At 49.0% G+C, this 20,698-nt stretch overlaps 1 protein-coding gene and 1 long non-coding RNA gene across 2 annotated transcripts in view; both read right to left on the reverse strand.

Moving 5' to 3' along the window:
* The window catches only part of LOC111859620 (CMRF35-like molecule 8), a 120,787-nt gene that overhangs the window by 41,155 nt on the left and 58,934 nt on the right, over positions 1-20,698 (reverse strand). The window lies entirely within an intron of this gene.
* Positions 18,601-20,682, reverse strand: LOC140588682 (uncharacterized). Its single transcript, XR_011989836.1, has 2 exons — positions 19,245-20,682; positions 18,601-19,143 (listed from the first exon to the last, which is right to left on the reverse strand). It is a non-coding gene; the product is annotated as an uncharacterized lncRNA (long non-coding RNA).

Consider the following 20,698-nt stretch of genomic DNA (forward strand, 5'->3'; position numbering starts at 1 on the left):
GTGTGAATACCGCCCAACCGGCCTGCAGAGGGCGCCATAACCCCGGCCCTTCACACCACACTGACACGCCTGGAGAATAAAGACTGTTATGTAAGGTTACCGTCACCATGGTGATGCCACAACAACTAACTCAAAATCTGTCCCATCTTGGTCTGAAAATGTAACTTTGCATCCAGACCCTGGACTTTCTGACAGAGACCACAGTCTGTCAGGGCAGGAAACATCACTTCTGCTCCCGTCAGTCTGAGCACAGGAACTCCCCCAGGCCGCTGCCTCCGCCCCCTACTATTCACACTGCTGACATCCACCTGCTCCACCAAGACCACCTCTAACCACATCATAAAGTATGCAGACGACAGCAGCATGACGGCCTCATGAGGGGGGAGACGAGTCTGCGTACAGACAGGGGGGGGAGAGCTGGTGGAGTGATGCAAGGTCCACAGTCTGCTGCTAAACATCGACAGGAGCGAGGAAGCGACTGTGGGCTTCAGGAGGACCTGGGGGGGCGTGACCCCCTATAGGAAATTTACTTCTGGCTTCAGGCCTCTTTATGTTTCAATAGTCAGATTGTCTTTCAAATTAATATTCTATTCATCACATTATTGCACTATGACCCATGGTTATTGTCGTTTTCGTCTTTGTCAATTTATTTATAAGTCGATTTATTTCGCTCTAGCAGTTTTACGTGAGCTGGCGGCACCGTACGGCACCTCTCTGTCCGTCACTTCTTGTTTACAGTCGGCTTTTGCTCACCGCGTTACCTGGAAAAATGGCGACGACAAAAGTTGGGAGAAGGCGGCAGAGTCCTATCTGGAATTTCTTTGACTATGACAGCGAGACAGATAAGAGCAGGTGTATTGTAGAAACAGGTGACAAAATATGTGGGATACTTCTCAAGGGAAAAACCCCCACAAATCTGAAAGTCCACTTGAGAAGCTCGCATAAGACGGCTAATCGCGAGTACCTTGACCAAGTAGCCTCTCTGATTAGCTCCCCCGAAAGAGAAGCAACATCCCGGCCAGGTAGCACCGGGAAGGAGAAGACAACCATAACGGATTGCTTTCACCGACGACCAAACAGCTGCTGGTTAGTAAATATGCAGGAACACCGCAAGACTTCATTTCCTTTTTGTTTACAATATTGGACGTATGGTTAACATAGAAAAGCAAAGCACATCAGCATCAAGCCCCCGGGGAAGACCCAGGACACGATGGAGAGACTATACAGTATGTCTCGGTTTGGCTGGGAACGCCTCGGGATTTCCCCAGTGGAGCTGGAGGAAGTGGCCGGAGAGAGGGAAGTCTGGGTTTCCATGCTGAGACAATCCTGTTGTGCAATGGTTTTTGAGTTTGTTAATGTTTTTCTCAGATTGAGCTCCCCGAGACTCCTGGCTGTCAAGAAATGTGACGTGTGCCTCGTGAATGGGGTTATATTCTTATGTTCATGTGTGTCTTTAGTCTGTTGGCTATTTTGATTTGTACCAGGCACGCTACCTGTATCCAACATCAGAAGCAGTATCACACACATTTTGCACTTAAGCTGCTATCTTGTAGACTGTTGGTTGTTGTGGATGGTTGATCTTTTTGAATCCTGCACCTGACAAATAACCCAAAGTATGAAGAAATGAAAACTAATATAAACTAAACTAAAACTAAGCATTTTGAAAACTAACTAAAACTAGCAAACCTGCTCTAAAAACTAATTAAAACTAACTAAATTAGAGGAAAAAAAGCTAAATAAAACTAAACTATAATGAAAAATCCAAAACTATTATAACCTTGCTATGACCAACAAGATTTAATATAATTTCATCATAGTGTGTGACCCATGGAACATACTGCAGAAGATGATAAAGATACTTTTACGTTACTTTATTCACCCTGGGGCTTGTTGGTAATACCCTGGTAAATACAGCTCCACCCTCCAGATTGTCCCAGAAAAAGCAAAGACCCCTACATGAGTGAAACTCTTGTGGTCACTTAGCATTTATCTATATATACTGAAGCATGAATGATTCACAGACAGATTTAAATTAATTACTTACGTTCAGTGCTGGTTCTGGCTGTAGTTGTCTGACTGACAGTAATACGGACTGGGATCTGATGGTCTCTGTTAGCACACCAGTACCAGCCTGTGTCCTTCCTCTCCAGTCCCCTCATTGTCACACTGAAGACTTCATTTACTCTGTCATCCGTGATCAGGACAGGCCTCCCATCCAAACTCACAGATCTCCCTGATGCACAGGAGCCCCCGATCTTACACCACAGCTTCTGACCATAATCATATTTATAGCGACACTGAACACTGACACTGTCTCCTTCCACACCCGTCACCTCCTGTTTGTCCACTGAGAGCCGGGAACCTGAACACACAGATTAGGAACAAACACTGTGATATTTACACAGTCCAAAATAAAATACACTATGCATAAAATATGAGCCAGTTACATGTTTATATTAATGTAACCATACTTTTTACAAACATCTAAAACTAAACGAAAGGACAGAGAGCTGGGGGCCGGATATGGAAACCACAAGCCTGGAGGTGTGAGGCCCCCACGCTGCCCCCAGTCTCTACCAGCTAGAGGGTAACTAGCTCTCCTAACCTGCTGCAGAGTGAAAGACAACTAATTTAAATTGATGTTGTTACTTTTTAATGGTCTTAGTTATGCTGTTGAACAAAAGTAAAATTTGGAATCTATTCTATATATTTACTAAACGTCAAAATATTTTTATTCTTTCTGTGTTAGTGTCCTTCCTTCCTGACTGAGTGACATGTTACATTCTGTGCATCTCATTGGCTACAGTCTGCAGTACAGACATCTTACCATCACTGACTGACAGGTAAAGTGATGCTCCAACATCTGAACCTCCACTGATCTTCACACCACAGGAGTAATAACCAGAGTCCCCAGTTGTCAGATTGTTGATGGTCAGAGTGAAGACTCGCTGGTCAGGATCATCTCTGATTGACACTTTACCCTCCTGTGGAGAGTCACTGTGTACTATGGGAGGACATGAACTCCATTTTCTCCCTCTGCACCAGTATTTCACATGAGTTTTATATCTGTCACCATAGAAACATGGGATGGTGACAGATCCTCCTCTCTGTACAGGCACCCATTTCACTGTGGACACACCTGCAGGGACAGTATGAAAATTACCAGGCTGATTAACTCTCACTCCCTCTTACACCATTTATACACATATTAATAAAGAGTCAGTACCAGCCCACTGTAGGTTACAGTACTAAACTCTACAGAAATATTAAAACTTATTTTGATTACATGTTGGTCTTACTAAGTACTACAGTTTTGGGAAAACAGTTTATGAAAAGATAAACCAGTCAAGTAGCTTCACAATAAGCTTTAAAATAGCCCCTTTTCTGGCTTAGATTTATGTAACTTCTACATATTTGTGACAGGCGTCTTACCCTCAGTGACTGACAGGTCAACCCAATCTCCAACATCTGAAGCTCCACTGATCTTCACACCACATGCGTAATAACCAGAGTCCTCAGCTGTCAGATTGTTGATGGTCAGAGTCAAAGTCTCCCTGGGGGCAACAGGTGTGGCCGTAGGCGGGGCAGCCAAGGCCGCGGGCAGGTTGGGAGAGGCGGCCTCGGACGGGGCCGCGGGCAGAACTGGAGATGCGGCCTCAGGCGGGGCCGCGGGCAGGACGGGAGATGCGGCCTCAGGCGGGGCCGCGGGCAGGACGGGAGATGCGGCCTCAGGCGGGGCCGCGGGCAGGACGGGAGATGCGGCCTCAGGCGGGGCCGCGGGCAGGACGGGAGATGCGGCCTCAGGCGGGGCCGCGGGCAGGACGGGAGATGCGGCCTCAGGCGGGGCCGCGGGCAGGACGGGAGATGCGGCCTCAGGCGGGGCCGCGGGCAGGACGGGAGATGCGGCCTCAGGCGGGGCCGCGGGCAGGACGGGAGATGCGGCCTCAGGCGGGGCCGCGGGCAGGACGGGAGATGCGGCCTCAGGCGGGGCCGCGGGCAGGACGGGAGATGCGGCCTCAGGCGGGGCCGCGGGCAGGACGGGAGATGCGGCCTCGGACGGGGCCGCGGGCAGAACTGGAGATGCGGCCTCAGGCGGGGCCGCGGGCAGGACGGGAGATGCGGCCTCAGGCGGGGCCGCGGGCAGGACGGGAGATGCGGCCTCAGGCGGGGCCGCGGGCAGGACGGGAGATGCGGCCTCAGGCGGGGCCGCGGGCAGGACGGGAGATGCGGCCTCAGGCGGGGCCGCGGGCAGGACGGGAGATGCGGCCTCAGGCGGGGCCGCGGGCAGGACGGGAGATGCGGCCTCAGGCGGGGCCGCGGGCAGGACGGGAGATGCGGCCTCAGGCGGGGCCGCGGGCAGGACGGGAGATGCGGCCTCAGGCGGGGCCGCGGGCAGGACGGGAGATGCGGCCTCAGGCGGGGCCGCGGGCAGGACGGGAGATGCGGCCTCAGGCGGGGCCGCGGGCGTGTGGCCAGCAGGAGGCGCCTTAGACAGAACGGAGGCAGCAGCAGGCGTGCGACCAGCAGGGGCCGCCTGGGTAGGCGCCTCAGGCGTACGGTCAGCAGGGGGCGCCTCGGCCAGCAGGGAGCGCCACAGCGGGCGCCACCATCACACGGCCAGCAGGGGGCGCCACTGCGGCCACCTCAGGCAGTTCAGGAGCCAGCAAGGCAGGCAGTTCAGGAGCCGGCAGGACAGGCGAGACAGGCAGTTCAGGAGCCGGCAGGACAGGCGAGACAGGCAGTTCAGGAGCCGTCAGGACAGGCGCCGCTGTCACGTGGTCAGCAGGGGGCGCCTCGGCGGGCGCGGCCTCCACGCAGCCGGCAGGGGGCGCCTCGGCGGGCGCGGCCTCCACGCAGCCGGCAGGGGGCGCCTCGGCGGTTAGTGCAGCAGGCAGAGCGGGGCCAGCCACAGGGACTGCAGGCAAACCAGGCAGGACAGGCGGGTCAAGCAGGACAGGCGGGACTGCTGGCAAAGCGGCAGTAGCTGCAGCAGGCAGGAAAGGCAGTGCCGCTGGCAAAGCGGCGGAAGCTGCAGCAGGGAGGACAAGCAGGACGGGTAGGTCGGGCGGTGCTGCTGGCTGATCGGCGGCGGCAGCAGGCAGCGCAGCCGCGGGCAGATCGGCGGCGGCAGCAGGCAGCGCAGCCGCGGGCAGATCGGCGGCGGCGGCAGCAGCCGGCGGTGCCGCGGGCAGATCGGCAGATCGGCAGCAGGCAGCGCAGCCGCGGGCAGATCGGCGGCGGCAGCAGGCAGCGCAGCCGCGGGCAGATCCGGAACATGCAGGTCCGGAGCAGGCAGGAGGGGCGCCGAGCGCGTTGGCGCTGTCCCTTTCTGGGCTTTAGAGACCCGTGGAATAGAGTCTCTCACGGCGCGTATCCCACCGAGACCCAGGCGCTCCGGCCGATAGAAATAAGCCTCCAACGGAGGTGGCTTCTCCGCATGGAAGCCGGCCAGGCCAGCAGCAGCGATGTCGTCCCAGGCAGGGAGAAGAGAGCAGGCTCTTAGGAAGAGCGTCGGGGCGGCTTCTTCCCCTTCGCCTCTTCTTCTTTCGCCGTGCGGGACCGATAGGAGGGGGCGGAGTTACCGCCGTGCAGGCGAGAGGCTGGAGCCGCTTCTCTTCCGACAGAGTGGCCTGTCGGAAGCCTCTCCTCAGTCCAAGACACATGACAGCCCTCATGGAGTTTGCTAAAAGACACCTGAAGGACTCTGAGATGGTGAGAAATAAGATTCTCTGGTCTGATGAGACCAAGATAGAACTTTTTGGCCTTAATTCTAAGCGGTATGTGTGGAGACAATCAGGCACTGCTCATCACTTGTCCAATACAGTCCCCACAGTGAAGCATGGCGGTGGCAGCATCATGCTGTGGGGGTGTTTTTCAGCTGCAGTGACAGGACAACTGGTTGCAATCGAGGGAAAGATGAATGCGGCCAAGTACAGGGATATCCTGGACAAAAACCTTCTCCAGAGTGCTAAGGACCTCAGACTGGGCCGAAGGTTTACCTTCCAACAAGACAATGACCCTAAGCACACAGCTAAAATAACGAAGGAATGGCTTCACAACAATTCTGTGACTGTTCTTGAATGGCCCAGCCAGAGCCCTGACTTAAACCCAATTGAGCATCTCTGGAGAGACCTAAAAATGGCTGTCCACCAACGTTTACCATCCAACCTGACAGAACTGGAGAGGATCTGCAAGGAGGAATGGCAGAGGATCCCCAAATCCAGGTGTGAAAAACTTGTTGCATCTTTCCCAAGAAGACTCATGGCTGTATTGGCTCAAACGGGTGCTTCTTCTAAATACTGAGCAAAGGGTCTGAATACTTAGGACCATGTGATATTTCAGTTTTTCTTTTTTAATAAATCTGCAACAATTTCAAAAATTCTTTTTTTTGTCTGTCAATATGGGGTGCTGTGTGTACATTAATGAGGGAAAAAAAATATTTTAAATTATTTTAACAAATGGCTGCAATATAACAAAGAGTGAAAAATTGAAGGGAGTCTGAATACTTTCCGTACCCACTGCACACTGCTTTTAAATGTGCTATTTAAATAGAAATTACTTAACAAGACTTGACATACAAAAAGCATTTAAATGTATTTTAGTTCAGCCTGCCATCTTGGACATGCTTATCCAGTACATGGTCAGTACAGTACAGGGAGCATGGAGCTGATCTGAGGCAGCACAGGGCACAAGGCAGGGGAACAGCCAGGACAGGATGCCAGTCTGTCACAGGGCACAAGGCAGGGGAACAGCCAGGACATAATGCCAGTCTGTCACAGGGCACAAGGCAGGGGAACAGCCAGGACAGGATGCCAGTCTGTCACAGGGCACAAGGCAGGGGAACAACCAGGACAGGATGCCAGTCTGTCAGAGGGCACAAGGCACGGGAACACCCAGGATAGGATGCCAGTCTGTCACAGGGCACAAGGCAGGGGAACAGCCAGGACAGGATGCCAGTCTGTCAAAGGGCACAAGGCAGGGAACAGCCAGGACAGGATGCCAGTCTGTCACAGGGCACAAGGCAGGGGAACAGCCAGGACAGGATGCCAGTCTGTCACAGGGCACAAGGCAGGGGAACAGCCAGGACAGGATGCCAGTCTGTCACAGGGCAAACACTCACACACAATCACTATAGGCACTTTTAGAGGCACCAATTCACCTGAACCACGTGTCTTTGGACTGTGGGAGGAACCCAAGAACTGAGAGGAAACCAGTATAGATACAGGAAGAACATGCAAACTGCCCACAGAGAGCTGGGGGCCGGATACTGAAACCACAAGCCTGGAGGTGTGAGGCCCCCACGCTGCCCCCAGTCTCTACCAGCTAGAGGGTAACTAGCTCCCCAAACCTGCTGCAGAGTGAAAGACAACCAGTTTAATCTCGACCCCTGAGGCTGATCTTGACCCCCTAATCTTCTCACTGTGGATCTTCAATTCCACCCCAATTACCCCCCTCCCCTCAAGCCTCAAAATGTACTACTGGCAAAAAATAATAAGATAATAAGAGTTTTTTTTTCTTTTTGTAAACTTACAGTGAAATTTCTAAGACAACATGGCCTGGTTAACAAATTACTTATGACCTCAGTCTTTGACTCAGTTGCCATTTTTCAGTGATCGTACTACAATGCTAATGCCATGTCACATAAGGCTGGACAAGCCTCTGATTGGTCAATAAAGACATTGCTATAGAAACTTCATCGGGATATCTGGAGTGTCCTGTGATGTTCTCACCCCCTGCATAACGCATTATGATTGGTTGGTTTCACTGTCACTCTGCACTATAATGTACAGGGAAGATGTTTTGCTCATAGATATGAAAGCCTAGATGCCTCATTGGGAGCCTTGTCCCTCAGTTCTCCTCCCAGGCCCTAAGGCCCAAATCTGGGGGTTCTTTGATATCTTTGCTCAGTGTTTCACTATGCGGATCAGTTTGGGCGTGACCAGCTATGGAAGCAGCAATAACATCAGCCTATCTGTGACAGACAGGTAGACCTGAGACCAGAATCCATGTTGAGGAGGTCAGAGTTGGCCCCCCCTCTGTGTCCTAATCACCCGGTGCTCACTCCTCTTCTCCCTCCTCCAGAGATTCAGTTTCCATCATGTCCGCCCAGATCAATGTAGTTCACTGATGATGGATGTTAGCTGTTACTTGAGAAGTAGAGCGGCCCAAGCCCTGTTTGTTTGCTAGTGAATGCATGTTTGCGTGTCCACTAATGACATCTGAGGGTGTTTAACACCCATACAAACTATGCATAGAGGATGGTGGTCCCTGACCAGGGTAATGACCTTTGGTGGCAATAATGACCTTCAGCATAGTGGTTCGAGAGGAAGGTGACCGATAATGAGGAACCATTAAGCCCCAGAGACTCATCACAACGTGATAGTTAGTTGGTTCATCGCTTTAGCAGACGGGGTTTGGTCTGTCTGTCAGGGGAGTTGGCTCATTGACCACATAATTTGGTTGGGAAGCATGTGACTTCAGCAGCTGACCAGCTAGTTGAATCTCACTGTTCAAGTGTACCTTGACGTGTTTACTCTGGCCAACAGGTAAATTCAACCACATCAAAAATATAATACTGCATAGGAAGAGACACTTGTAATTCCATGTAATAGCTACAGCAACTCGGTAAGCGAGTACGGATGGACAACTCAACACAACATGACCCCTGATCCTAAGATGCTGACTAAACAGCTACAGTAAATTTCATAACATGGAATTAATGACATATATTTATTAGGCCTGCTAATCCCATGACTAGAAGTGCAACAATTTGTCTGCCATATTGGAGAAGTCAAAGCAATGCCTTCGCATTCTGCAGCTTTTGGCGTGGATCCTGCTCCAGTGATATAACCTACCATCGGTTAGTGTGTTTACTGATCATTGTATATGTTTGCACTGACAGTTGCCTGATATTCCCTTGTAAAAATACACTTTCCAATTTTCAGAATCGCACTGGGGGGTTTAACACCTCATCCAGTATACCAGTTTTAATTTCCCGTATAGCAAGAATTTTTCATATACAGACGCTCCTCTATTTATGAGCCTTCAACTTACGAGCTTTCAGACATACGAACGAAGAAGACTGTAAGTCCAAATTGCGTTTGTTAGGCTCCCGTTTCCTGTCTGCAACATCAAAGTTTGTTTTGCGTGCCAATTCCGCCTAAACCGAACCCTGGCCGCTAGTCCCGCCGCGCAGCAGAGTAGCGTGCGTACTCCCAGCATTGATCACCGAGCACCATCTCATCAGACTTTGCACCTCCACTCTGTAGGCTGATTCATCATTATTGGAAAAAATATTTCAAGTACAAATAAATACAAATACCATAAAATACATGCATGAAATAAATATGTTTTAATGGTAAAATATTTTGATTAAAAAAAAGTTCAAACAATGTTATAATATTATAATGTATATATATATATATATATATATATATATATAATATATAATATTATAATACATGTGATATAAAAACCTGTGAGAATCTAAATACTATCTACAATTTCCAAGAGTATGAAACTCAATGCAGCCTCTGTAAATGTTTTCAGAATCTAGCCATAGCAATTTCTTCTGATGTAGTTCTACAATAACATTACAATATTGGTGATATAAAATCCTCTGGGAAACCAAAGAGTATCCACAATTTCAAAGAGTATAATACTCAATTCAGCCTCTGTTAATGTTTTCAGAATCTAGCCATAACAATTTCTTCTGATGTAGCAGCAGATCTCCATCATGATCTCCAAACTGTATCTGACAGTGTGTGGAGGAGCAGGAGAGAGATCTCTACTCAGTACCACTGTAATGAGAGACACTCACCTGTGAGCCCAGCAGTGAGAAGAAACAGGAGCATCAGAGGATCCATACGTGTGTGTGTCACTGAGCCCAGATATATGGAGACTGACACTCACTTCCTCATCCTCTGTACCTTCACTATCTCTGTCGTTTCTATTCTCAGACACAGCAGGTAGAGTGAAGGGGGAGTGGAAACTTTAAACAGGAAGTGACAAAACCATAGGGTTGAATGTTTAACACATCAGTCAGTCATTATTATTAGTTTGTACAGCATAAAACACACTGTCAAAGCACAGACTCCTGCATTAATGAATTAAAATATTTCAGGATGAATAAAGAAGATGCTTGAATCAGACCTAACGTGTACTTTTATTGTGTCATTGATTATAAGGAATGAATATTACATGGGTCTCTCTGTTACCTCAGAGATTTCTCTGGGTTTTATCATAGCAATTTATCATTAGTATAATTATCTATTTCTTAATGCAGGAAGCACACAGTGTAAAGTGAGGTAAACTTTCAACATCACGTAGCAGGTATATGTGTTCAGAGGGACATTAACATGGTCAGAGGCCCCTGGGCTTCAGCCTGGGTAAGCCCGTGCATTACAGCCCCTGTATGCGTTATACCACATTAACATGGTCAGAGGCCCCTGGGCTTCAGCCTAGGTAAGCCCGTGCATTACCGCCCCTGTATACCTTATACTACATTTACATGGCCAGGGGCCCCTGGGCTTCCGCCTGGGTAAGCCTGTGCATTTCAGCCCCTTTGCTTAGTTTCCTGTTTCAGGAAAGTACATAATTAAAGTGTGAAATTAAAAACTGAGCGAGAGAGACACTGCAGAAAACAGTGAGGACCAGTACATACTGTTAGAGGCTGCAATCTTTTTGTGCACTGATGCATTTTCTGTGTATTCATTGTCTATTAAAAGGAAAACATTTTGATTTTGCCTTTGTCCTGCTTTTTACAAGAAAAAATATGTTTACAATACTTGTAATTTTACAATTTCAGCAACATAATTTCAGAGTAATATAAGTGATACTTGGTAAAGAATCTTTGAAGCTCACAGTTTAAAAGTACATGCATGTAAAGCAAATAAGTCAAATTAATATCTGGTCAGTTTAACTTCCTTGTTTTTCTCTCACACATGTGCACGAAGCAGCTAAATCCTGTGCATGATGCTGAAGTTATTCTTGGAGAAACACATTTGTGAAAAGCAGAAATGTCATCATACAGGATGTGAGGGTGAGACTCTGCAGAAACACTGTGTGCTGCATACAGAGGGTCTGACCTCAGGCCTTTGGTTCAGTCTTTATTATGCTTTATACAGTTTGTTAAGCATCACTGCAGTAGGTCCTTTTAATCTCCGTGGATCAGTAGGAAACAGGAGTTCTTTACATACAGTTATGGTGTAAATAAACTTTAAATAACTCTTCCTCTAACTTGACTAAATGTGCAGACTAGTGCAACTAGGCTAAAAAGGTACAGTCCAGCTGAACTTCTATTCATTAAAAGCCCCTCCCCCATCTTGCTAGCACTGAAGCTCAGCGCAGAGCAAACTGGTGTAGCAGATTACAGCGGCTCAGAGGCGAGAGGAAGCGGTTTGTACAGAAGCAGAAGAGGGGAAAGTGGGCCGGTCTGTTAGCCAAGCTAAAAGCTATTGCCAACAGACCAGCAGTTTTGCTCTTTTTGGTCAACATTCATTCACTAGACAATAAAATGGACCTTGTTATACTAAGGCTGAGTGTTCATCAGGAAAATTCTGGCTGCATTATTAGCTGAGGGAGATTACAGTGGTGTTCATTGTTACTGTTTACATTCGCCCGAGTGCTAATGCTAATGTCCCGCTTAGTGCGCTTCACTATATCAGTGCACAAAGCATCCGCAGGCATGTGATTGTGGGTGACTTCACCCATGCCAACCTAACAGACATTATAACAAAGTTCCACCAGCAAATAACCACTGACACTAGTGGAACCAAACCACTTGATCACATGTATACAAACAGACGGGGGACATACAAAGCCATCCCCGGCCCCCACCTCGGCCTGTCTGACCATATCTCAGTCATGCTAGTCCCTGCTTACCGCCCTCTGCAGAAATCCAGGAAACCAGCAAGAAAGACCATCACAGTATGGCCCAGTGACGCTGCCTCCAGTTTGCCTCATCGGTCATGTGGTCCATCAGCAGGTGTGTGTGATGATGTCACCATCAGTAGAACAACCACCATCCACCCCAAAGAGAAACCCTGGCTGAATATGGAGCTCCACACTCTACTAAAAGCATGTGTGTTCAGGTCCAACACCTCTCCCGGCTCCAGGCTCTCCCCACCTCCAGGTGAGCTGCCTCTCAGCGTGACCACAGCAGAGGTAAGGAGGTCCCTGCAGAAAGTCAACCCCAGCAAGGCTGCAAGATCCGACAATATCCCGGGTAGCTTTCTTAGGGACTCTGCACACCAGCTATCAGAGGTGCTAATGGACATATTTAGCATCTCACTCTCCCAGGCAATATTCCCTACATGTCTGAAGACCATTACTATCATATCCATCCCAAAGAGCTCAACAGTGTCATGACTGGATGACTACCGCTTAGTAAGACTTACCCCAATAATCATGAAGTGCTCCGAATGGATAGTCATGTTGCACATGAGGAAGTTCATGGACTCCACTGTAGATCCCCAGCATTCTGCATAGAGACAGAACCGCTCTACTGCAGATACCATCTCCTGTGTCCTTCACCAGGCTCTCAGTCACTTGGAAAACAAGGACTCATATGGTATGCTGCTCAATTTGGATTTCAGTTCTCCCTTTAACACCATCATCCCACAAACCCAGATAGATACACTGTCACTCCTTGGACTAAACCCATCCCTATGTAACTGGGTACTGAACTTTGTAACAAACAGGCCCCAGTCCATTAGAATTCATTAGACCTGTATCCTGAGGGACCCTACGCACCCTGTTCATGGACTGTCTGCCCTCCTTCCTGTATCATGAGGGACCCTACGCATCCTGTTCATGGACTGTCTGCCCTCCTTCCTGTATCATGAGGGACCCTACGCACCCTGTTCATGGGCTGTCTGCCCTCCTTCCTGTATCCTGAGGGACCCTACGCACACTGTTCATGGACTGTCTGCCCTCCTTCCTGTATCATGAGGGACCCTACGCATCCTGTTCATGGACTGTCTGCCCTCCTTCCTGTATCATGAGGGACCCTACGCACCCTGCTCATGGACTGTCTGCCCTCCTTCCTGTATCATGAGGGACCCTACGCACCCTGTTCATGGACTGTCTGCCCTCCTTCCTGTATCATGAGGGACCCTACGCACCCTGTTCATGGGCTGTCTGCCCTCCTTCCTGTATCCTGAGGGACCCTACGCACCCTGTTCATGGACTGTCTGCCCTCCTTCCTGTATCATGAGGGACCCTACGCATCCTGTTCATGGACTGTCTGCCCTCCTTCCTGTATCCTGAGGGACCCTACGCACCCTGTTCATGGACTGTCTGCCCTCCTTCCTGTATCATGAGGGACCCTACGCATCCTGTTCATGGACTGTCTGCCCTCCTTCCTGTATCATGAGGGACCCTACGCACCCTGCTCATGGACTGTCTGCCCTCCTTCCTGTATCATGAGGGACCCTACGCACCCTGTTCATGGACTGTCTGCCCTCCTTCCTGTATCCTGAGGGACCCTACGCACCCTGTTCATGGGCTGTCTGCCCTCCTTCCTGTATCCTGAGGGACCCTACGCACCCTGCTCATGGACTGTCTGCCCTCCTTCCTGTATCCTGAGGGACCCTACGCACCCTGTTCATGGACTGTCTGCCCTCCTTCCTGTATCATGAGGGACCCTACGCATCCTGTTCATGGACTGTCTGCCCTCCTTCCTGTATCATGAGGGACCCTACGCACCCTGTTCATGGGCTGTCTGCCCTCCTTCCTGTATCCTGAGGGACCCTACGCACCCTGTTCATGGACTGTCTGCCCTCCTTCCTGTATCATGAGGGACCCTACGCATCCTGTTCATGGACTGTCTACCCTCCTTCCTGTATCATGAGGGACCCTACGCACCCTGTTCATGGACTGTCTGCCCTCTTTCCTGTATCCTGAGGGACCCTACGCACCCTGTTCATGGACTGTCTGCCCTCCTTCCTGTATCATGAGGGACCCTACGCACCCTGTTCATGGACTGTCTGCCCTCCTTCCTGTATTCTGAGGGACCCTACGCACCCTGCTCATGGACTGTCTGCCCTCCTTCCTGTATCCTGAGGAACCCTATGCACCCTGTTCATGGACTGTCTGCCCTCCTTCCTGTATCGTGAGGTACCCTACGCACCCTGCTCATGGACTGTCTGCCCTCCTTCCTGTATCCTGAGGGACCCTACGCACCCTGTTCATGGACTGTCTGCCCTCCTTCCTGTATTATGAGGGACCCTACGCATCCTGTTCATGGACTGTCTGCCCTCCTTCCTGTATCATGAGGGACCCTACGCACCCTGTTCATGGACTGTCTGCCCTCCTTCCTGTATCCTGAGGGACCCTACGCACCCTGTTCATAGACTGTCTGCCCTCCTTCCTGTATCATGAGGGACCCTACACACCCTGCTCATGGACTGTCTGCCCTCCTTCCTGTATCATGAGGGACCCTACGCACCCTGCTCATGGACTGTCTGCCCTCCTTCCTGTATCATGAGGGACCCTACGCACCCTGTTCATGGACTGTCTGCCCTCCTTCCTGTATCATGAGGGACCCTACAGACCCTGCTCATGGACTGTCTGCCCTCCTTCCAGTATCCTGAGGGACCCTACACACCCTGCTCATGGACTTTTTTTGCCCTCTTTCTTTCAGTAAAAGAATAATTAATCGGACTACATCTCATGTTACACATAAGGGCTTCGCTGCAGTTGAAATTCCGCACTTTGGCCCTTCCTGTGAATTCTCATCCATGTTACAGCACTGCTATAAATCATCACTGTTACATGTCAGGTTACATTGCTGCAATAGTTACCTTATTTTATCCATTGTATTATTGTTTTAGATTTTATTATTGCTATCTATATCAGACCTGAGTACTTCATTTTGTTCCCTTCATATACATGGTCTGGAACGACAATAAAACATCCGCTATGCTTTATCCTTACATTTTTAAGATAAAATATTCTAAAGGCTGGTAATAGCAGCTCCAGCCAATTACAATCTTATTAATCTCACTTTGATTACAGGTACAGACATGGAGGTATTGGGATATGTGAGTTTTTTTCAGACCCCACTAGATGGCGCTCTTGGTTTGCTCTGGGACTTACCTTGAGCCCTTTTTGGACAGAGCGCACCATCCAGTAGGGTGAGAAAATACAGTTCATGGTTGATGAAGCATCGTTTTGGCCATCCCTAATGAGTATCAGCTTCTCAATCCAGCATAAATACCCCAGTTTGAATGATTTGAATGATTGGATGAACTGGAACATTTCTGTGTACTGCTGGCACATTGTGGACATAGAAAAGACACTGTGATTTTAAAATCAGTCAGTTAAGATGTATTTGCTCTGAATGTAACTTCTTACCCTGCATTAACCCATATGATACGCTGGTCCATCAAAGGTCTCATACACAGTTAAGGGCAGAACTCCATGCTATCATATTATATTCAGTTTACACATTTTCCTCGGATGTCTGCTGTTAGTCATTACAAACAGGAAGTGGAAATACAATCATCCCAGAGTAAGTGATTCTCACCTGGAGGCCCATCAGAGGATGAAGAGGAGCATCAGAGGAGCCTTATGTGTGTCTCACTGACCTCATATCTGTAGGGACTGACACTCACTCCCTGACTCTCCATAACGTTACTGTTTCTCAGTCTTCTTAATGCTCACATACAGCAGTCACAGTAAAGAGGGAAGGGTCACTTTATACATCACACAGGAAGTGATGCAACCATCTTTCATACAAAATCAGGACCCTTGTTGTCCTGAATAATATTTACTTTTAATGTTCATCAGTCATAAAAAGTCACATATCATGGGTTTAATATTGACACTGTTATATGAGTGTGTTGAAATTCTATTTAAATACTATGTGTTATGGTCAGACGGTGGATCTATCTGATATTCATCCAGTCCTCACTGGAATTCCTGGGTCTCTCCTCTGCAGCTCTTTCCTGAAGCATCAGATCCCTTTATTAGAGAATCTCCTATGTGTAGCTGCCCTCTAGTGGACAAACACAATGCAGCTACTTATGTCAAAATAAATGCATTTAACCTTAGTATGCTTCATGGCTTCACTGTAAGGCCTAACTGAATTTTCCTCAGATGGTGGATCTGTCTGATCTTCACTTTCTTGTAGCATGAAATACTTTATTAGGGAATCTCCTGTACATGCCTGCCCTCTAGTGGATAAACCAAATTCAGCCATTTATTTCCGAACACAGATCGCGTGCTAAAATCCATTGTGATATTTGAGGAAAGAGACCCCTCTAATCTACATGGAAGTACAACTTGAAAAAATTAAATAGTTTCTGAATGGTCCACAGAAACTTACTTTACAAGCTTTTCAAAATATTAAGTTTATAGGAAAAGCTTGAAACTCCACACTGTTAAGTTTCATATTAGCTTACTGATATATGCTGAGATGCTTCTTATTGCTGATAACATTCTCCTTGTCACAGGCATATTTTGTCTCTGATGCCAGTTTTCGAAGAGCAGATCCTGCCCGTGCCTTTCTGCCCCCTAGTGGACAAAGAATATGATGGCAACACTCTACAGAACACAAACCTGCCCAGCTTATCTGAATGCTATGAAATGTCTTAATGCTGAAGAATCTCTGTTGCTTGTATGATTCTATTTTAAGATACACAGATATTCACCCCCACTGACTTGGCATTCAGTAAGACACAGTGGAATTCTGGGTGCCTGAAACCTCCATCTGAAACCAGTATTAGAGCCTTAAACCTAATTTTGTAGCTGGATGGTTCTGCTGGACATTATGCTCTTTTAACACAACAGAAACATCTCTTCTGCTTTGTACTGTAGATAAGATACATTCTGGACGACTGACAACTTCATCATAACATCGTTCTGTAGATGAAATCATCCTGCTCCTGGACATTAGTTTTATCTCCTTAAATCCCTGGTCAACAGGAATCCTACTAGCCTGGAGCAGGAGACCCAGCCTACCTGTTCTGGATCTCTTTTCTTAAGGACCACTGTGCTGTATGGGATTTCGTGTTCAGTGTCTGGGTTCGACTGGAACAGAAATATGGCTCAATCACTGTGGAAACTCCCACACAGATTGTGATTTTTAAATAGAAATCTACACTAAGAGTAGCAAAGGGACTCTGCTTACTAACAGTGCTAAGTTTCTCTCTCTGCTCAAACCAAAAGAAATACACATTTGATGGTGATCAAGAACATTGCTGTTGTTGTCCATCCAGTTCTGATTGGGGGGGGGGGGGTATGTGTGACTCAGCGGGTTCAGGCTCTGTGTCTCTGATGGGAAAGTCACTGGTTCCAGCCTCAGCAGAATAGTCACACACCCAATGGGCCTTTGACAAGCCCCTTAACCCCTGAAACACTCCAGGGGCGGCAGATAAACTGCAGCCAAACCCCAAGTTTCACTCTCAGCTAGAAGTTGGAGGTAGAAATCCATGCTATCAGGGTAAATGAATTTATACACACAGCAGCTCATTTGTGACTATTTAGAGTATTTGATTTGACAGCAGGGATCATCCATCCATCCATCCATCCATCCATCCATCCATCCATCCATCCATCCATCCATCCATCCATCCATCCATCCATCCATCCATCCATCCATCCATCCATCCATCCATCCATTAGTCTTTCTACTGCTTATTGAGTTCAGGGTGGTGGGTGTCAAGAAATTATCAAAAATTTACTGAAAGGCTTCAGTTATCTGTCTTTTCATCTTAACTACACTGAAATGTGGAGTGAGAGAGTGAGAGTCTGTCCCAGAGTAAGTGATCCTCACCTGGAGACCCATCAGTGAAGAAGAGGATGAAGAGGAGCATCAGAGGAGCCTTATGTGTGTCTCACTGACCTCAGACCTGTGGAGACTGACACTCACTTCCTGACTCTCCATAACTTTACTGTTTCTCTGTCTTCTCTATGCTCACATACAGCAGTCACAGTAAAGAGGGAAGGGTCACACAGGAAGTGATGCAACTACAGTGATGTTTCATGCAAAATAAGGACTCTTGTCATCCTCTGTAATATTTAGGGAAAAATGCTAACGCTAACTATGACAACCTTAACCCCTACCCTGCCCTAACCATAACCATAAGTAACCTAAGAAAATACAAGAGTTTTCATAGCAGTCACTGATTTTTATAAAATAGAGTTTTCCCTTATGGGGACCAGGATAGGTAGCCCATAATGCAAGCCACCAGAGGAGCGTCTGCCTATCATCTTCCTCCCCAGAAGGACAGGCTGGATGGTACTGAAAGCGCTTGAGACGTCGAAAAACATGACTCTGACCCCCAGGCCGATCCAGGTGGGTGTAGGCACGAAGAAGCAGGTAGATTATGGTGTCCTTTGCGCAACCCTCTGGTTTGTAGGCAAACTGCAAAGGGTTCATTCTTGTTTTTAGGAGTAAAGAGATTTTTAAAAATATTTCTGGAGTTTTGAGAAGCCTGATTGTCCAAAGTTGAACTGATTATCCAAAGTCATTTATTTGGTAAAGTAGCTCATTTAAATCTCCCAGCCCTCTGTGATTCTTTCTATTCCCACTTGATTCCCACTGGAGACATAAGAGAGCATTATCACCAACACAATAAGAGGGTTACTGTTAAATCATGTAAAGAAATTTACTGTGGAATTTACTGATCCAGGTTTTCAACTTGACTTACTGATATAGCGGTACAAAGCACTGGCTGTACAGTTTCCCAGCAGACAATCCTACACTGCGTGAGAGAGGCCTCACTGCAGTTAGCACAACCATTTATTTTACAGCTCTTCTGTCTCATTCTGCTCCACAAAGGTCACCCCACCCAGCTTCCTCTGACACAGAGAGATTCATGCACAAATAAATGGCTACAGCGTAAACTGAAACCCTCCTGATATATAAAAAGGATTTCATACAAACACAGCATAACCTTGCTTATACAGCCTTGAGGATTGCTCATTTATTTGCACTCATGTATATTAATGTCTTTATAAGCTTGTATAATTATTCAGATTGCCAGATTGTTTGTATTGGCCCCTCCCTCTGCTTCTCTCTGATTGGATCCCTTCTTTCTGCAGGAGCACCAGTTCAGCTGAATGGCGATGATGGTGCAGATCAGATACAACACACCAGTCCCAGCTTTCAGTGCAGCATCCAGAACCTGCCCCCACCTGTCAGACATATAATACATCAGTGTGTCTGTCAGTCACATGTATCACGTTTAAACCTGAAGAACAATGCAGTGAATCTACTCTGACAGAATTATAACCACCTTGATGACCAACAGCAGCACCAATAAGCCCAGTCCTACATACAGAGCCAGCTGGACCAAGGAGCTGAATAAGAGGGTGGATTTGAACAGTAAAGTCTTATATGCTTTATAGCAACTGTCATATCCCGCTCCGTCCGATCCTAATGTGTGCCACGCCCCCTCGTTAACCTCATGTGGAATCCCAGTGTTTTACAGCTGTTTCGGATTGTTGTCATTAGTTCAGTGTATTTAGTCCGCGTTTCTGTTTGTATACCCAGTTCGGTCATTGATGTTGTTTTGTTGCGTGTTCTGTGTTTTGCATTAAAACACGTATTCCCCGATCCCTGGCTTCCGTTCGCCTGCTTCCCCGATCCGTGCTGCACGCGCCGTGACAGAATGACCGAACTCACAAACGAAATACCGGAGCCGGACGAAGCTGAATACCTCGCCCTCGTGGACGAGGTTCTGTACTGGCTTCGTCAGCCCGAAGTCCAGGACGATCCCCTGCTTCTGGCTATGGCCAGCCGGAGCAGGGACGTGTTGGAGACGTCTCTCCCCGGAGAAGCGCACCACGCAGGAAAGGTGCGCGAAGACTTGCGGCAGCTGAGACGAGGGGTGGCTGAAGCAAAAATGCGGAAGGTAGCCCTCGCCAGCGGACTGCTTTTCGGTCCGCTCTCTGAGTTGCCAGAGGCACCCCATTCGCCGCTGCCCGCTGCATTAAGACGGCCAAAGAAGAAGCGGAAAAAACGCGGACAGGGAGACGCCCCCGAGGAAGCCCCAACCGTCCGCCTGGGAGCCGCTTCTCTCTCCCCTGCGTCTCTCCTGGTCGGTGATCAGAGGGAATCCCTGAGCACCACGGACACCCTCGCAGCGACGCTCCCACAGGTACCCAAAGCCCCAGTCGCAGTGGCTGAGCAGCCGCCTCCATTAGAGGCATATCATTATCGGCCGGAGCGCCTGGGGCACGGCGGCATACGCGCCGTAAGAGATGCTATACCCCGGGTCTCTAAAGCCCTTCAAGGAGCAGCGCCTGCTCGCCCGGCGCCCATCCTGGTGCCTGTTCCGGAGCTACCCACCATTCCGGACTTGCCTGCTCCGGACCTGCCGGCCACGCTGCCTGCCGCTCTGCCCGCGGCAACGCCGGCCGCACTGCCTGTCCAGCCTGTCCTGCCTGACCAGCCTGTTCTGCCTGCGGCGCCCCGTGCTGGCCGCGTGCCCGAGGTGCCAGCCGAGGCGCCCCCTGCTGGTCGCGCGTCCGAGGCCCCTGCTTCTGCGCCCCCTGTGGTTCCTGAGGCTGCAGTGCACCCAGAGGCGCCCGTGTCGTCTCCTGCTCCTGCACTTCCTGCCCAGTTCCCTGAGCTCCCCGTGACTCTCATGCTCCCCATGCTCCCAGTGACTCCTGTGCTGGCCGCACGCCTGCCGAGGCGCCCCCTGCTGGCCGCACGCCTGCCGAGGCGCCCCCTGCTGGCCGCACG

Source organism: Paramormyrops kingsleyae, chromosome 4 (assembly GCF_048594095.1).
Source record: "Paramormyrops kingsleyae isolate MSU_618 chromosome 4, PKINGS_0.4, whole genome shotgun sequence".
NCBI lineage: Eukaryota > Metazoa > Chordata > Actinopteri > Osteoglossiformes > Mormyridae > Paramormyrops > Paramormyrops kingsleyae.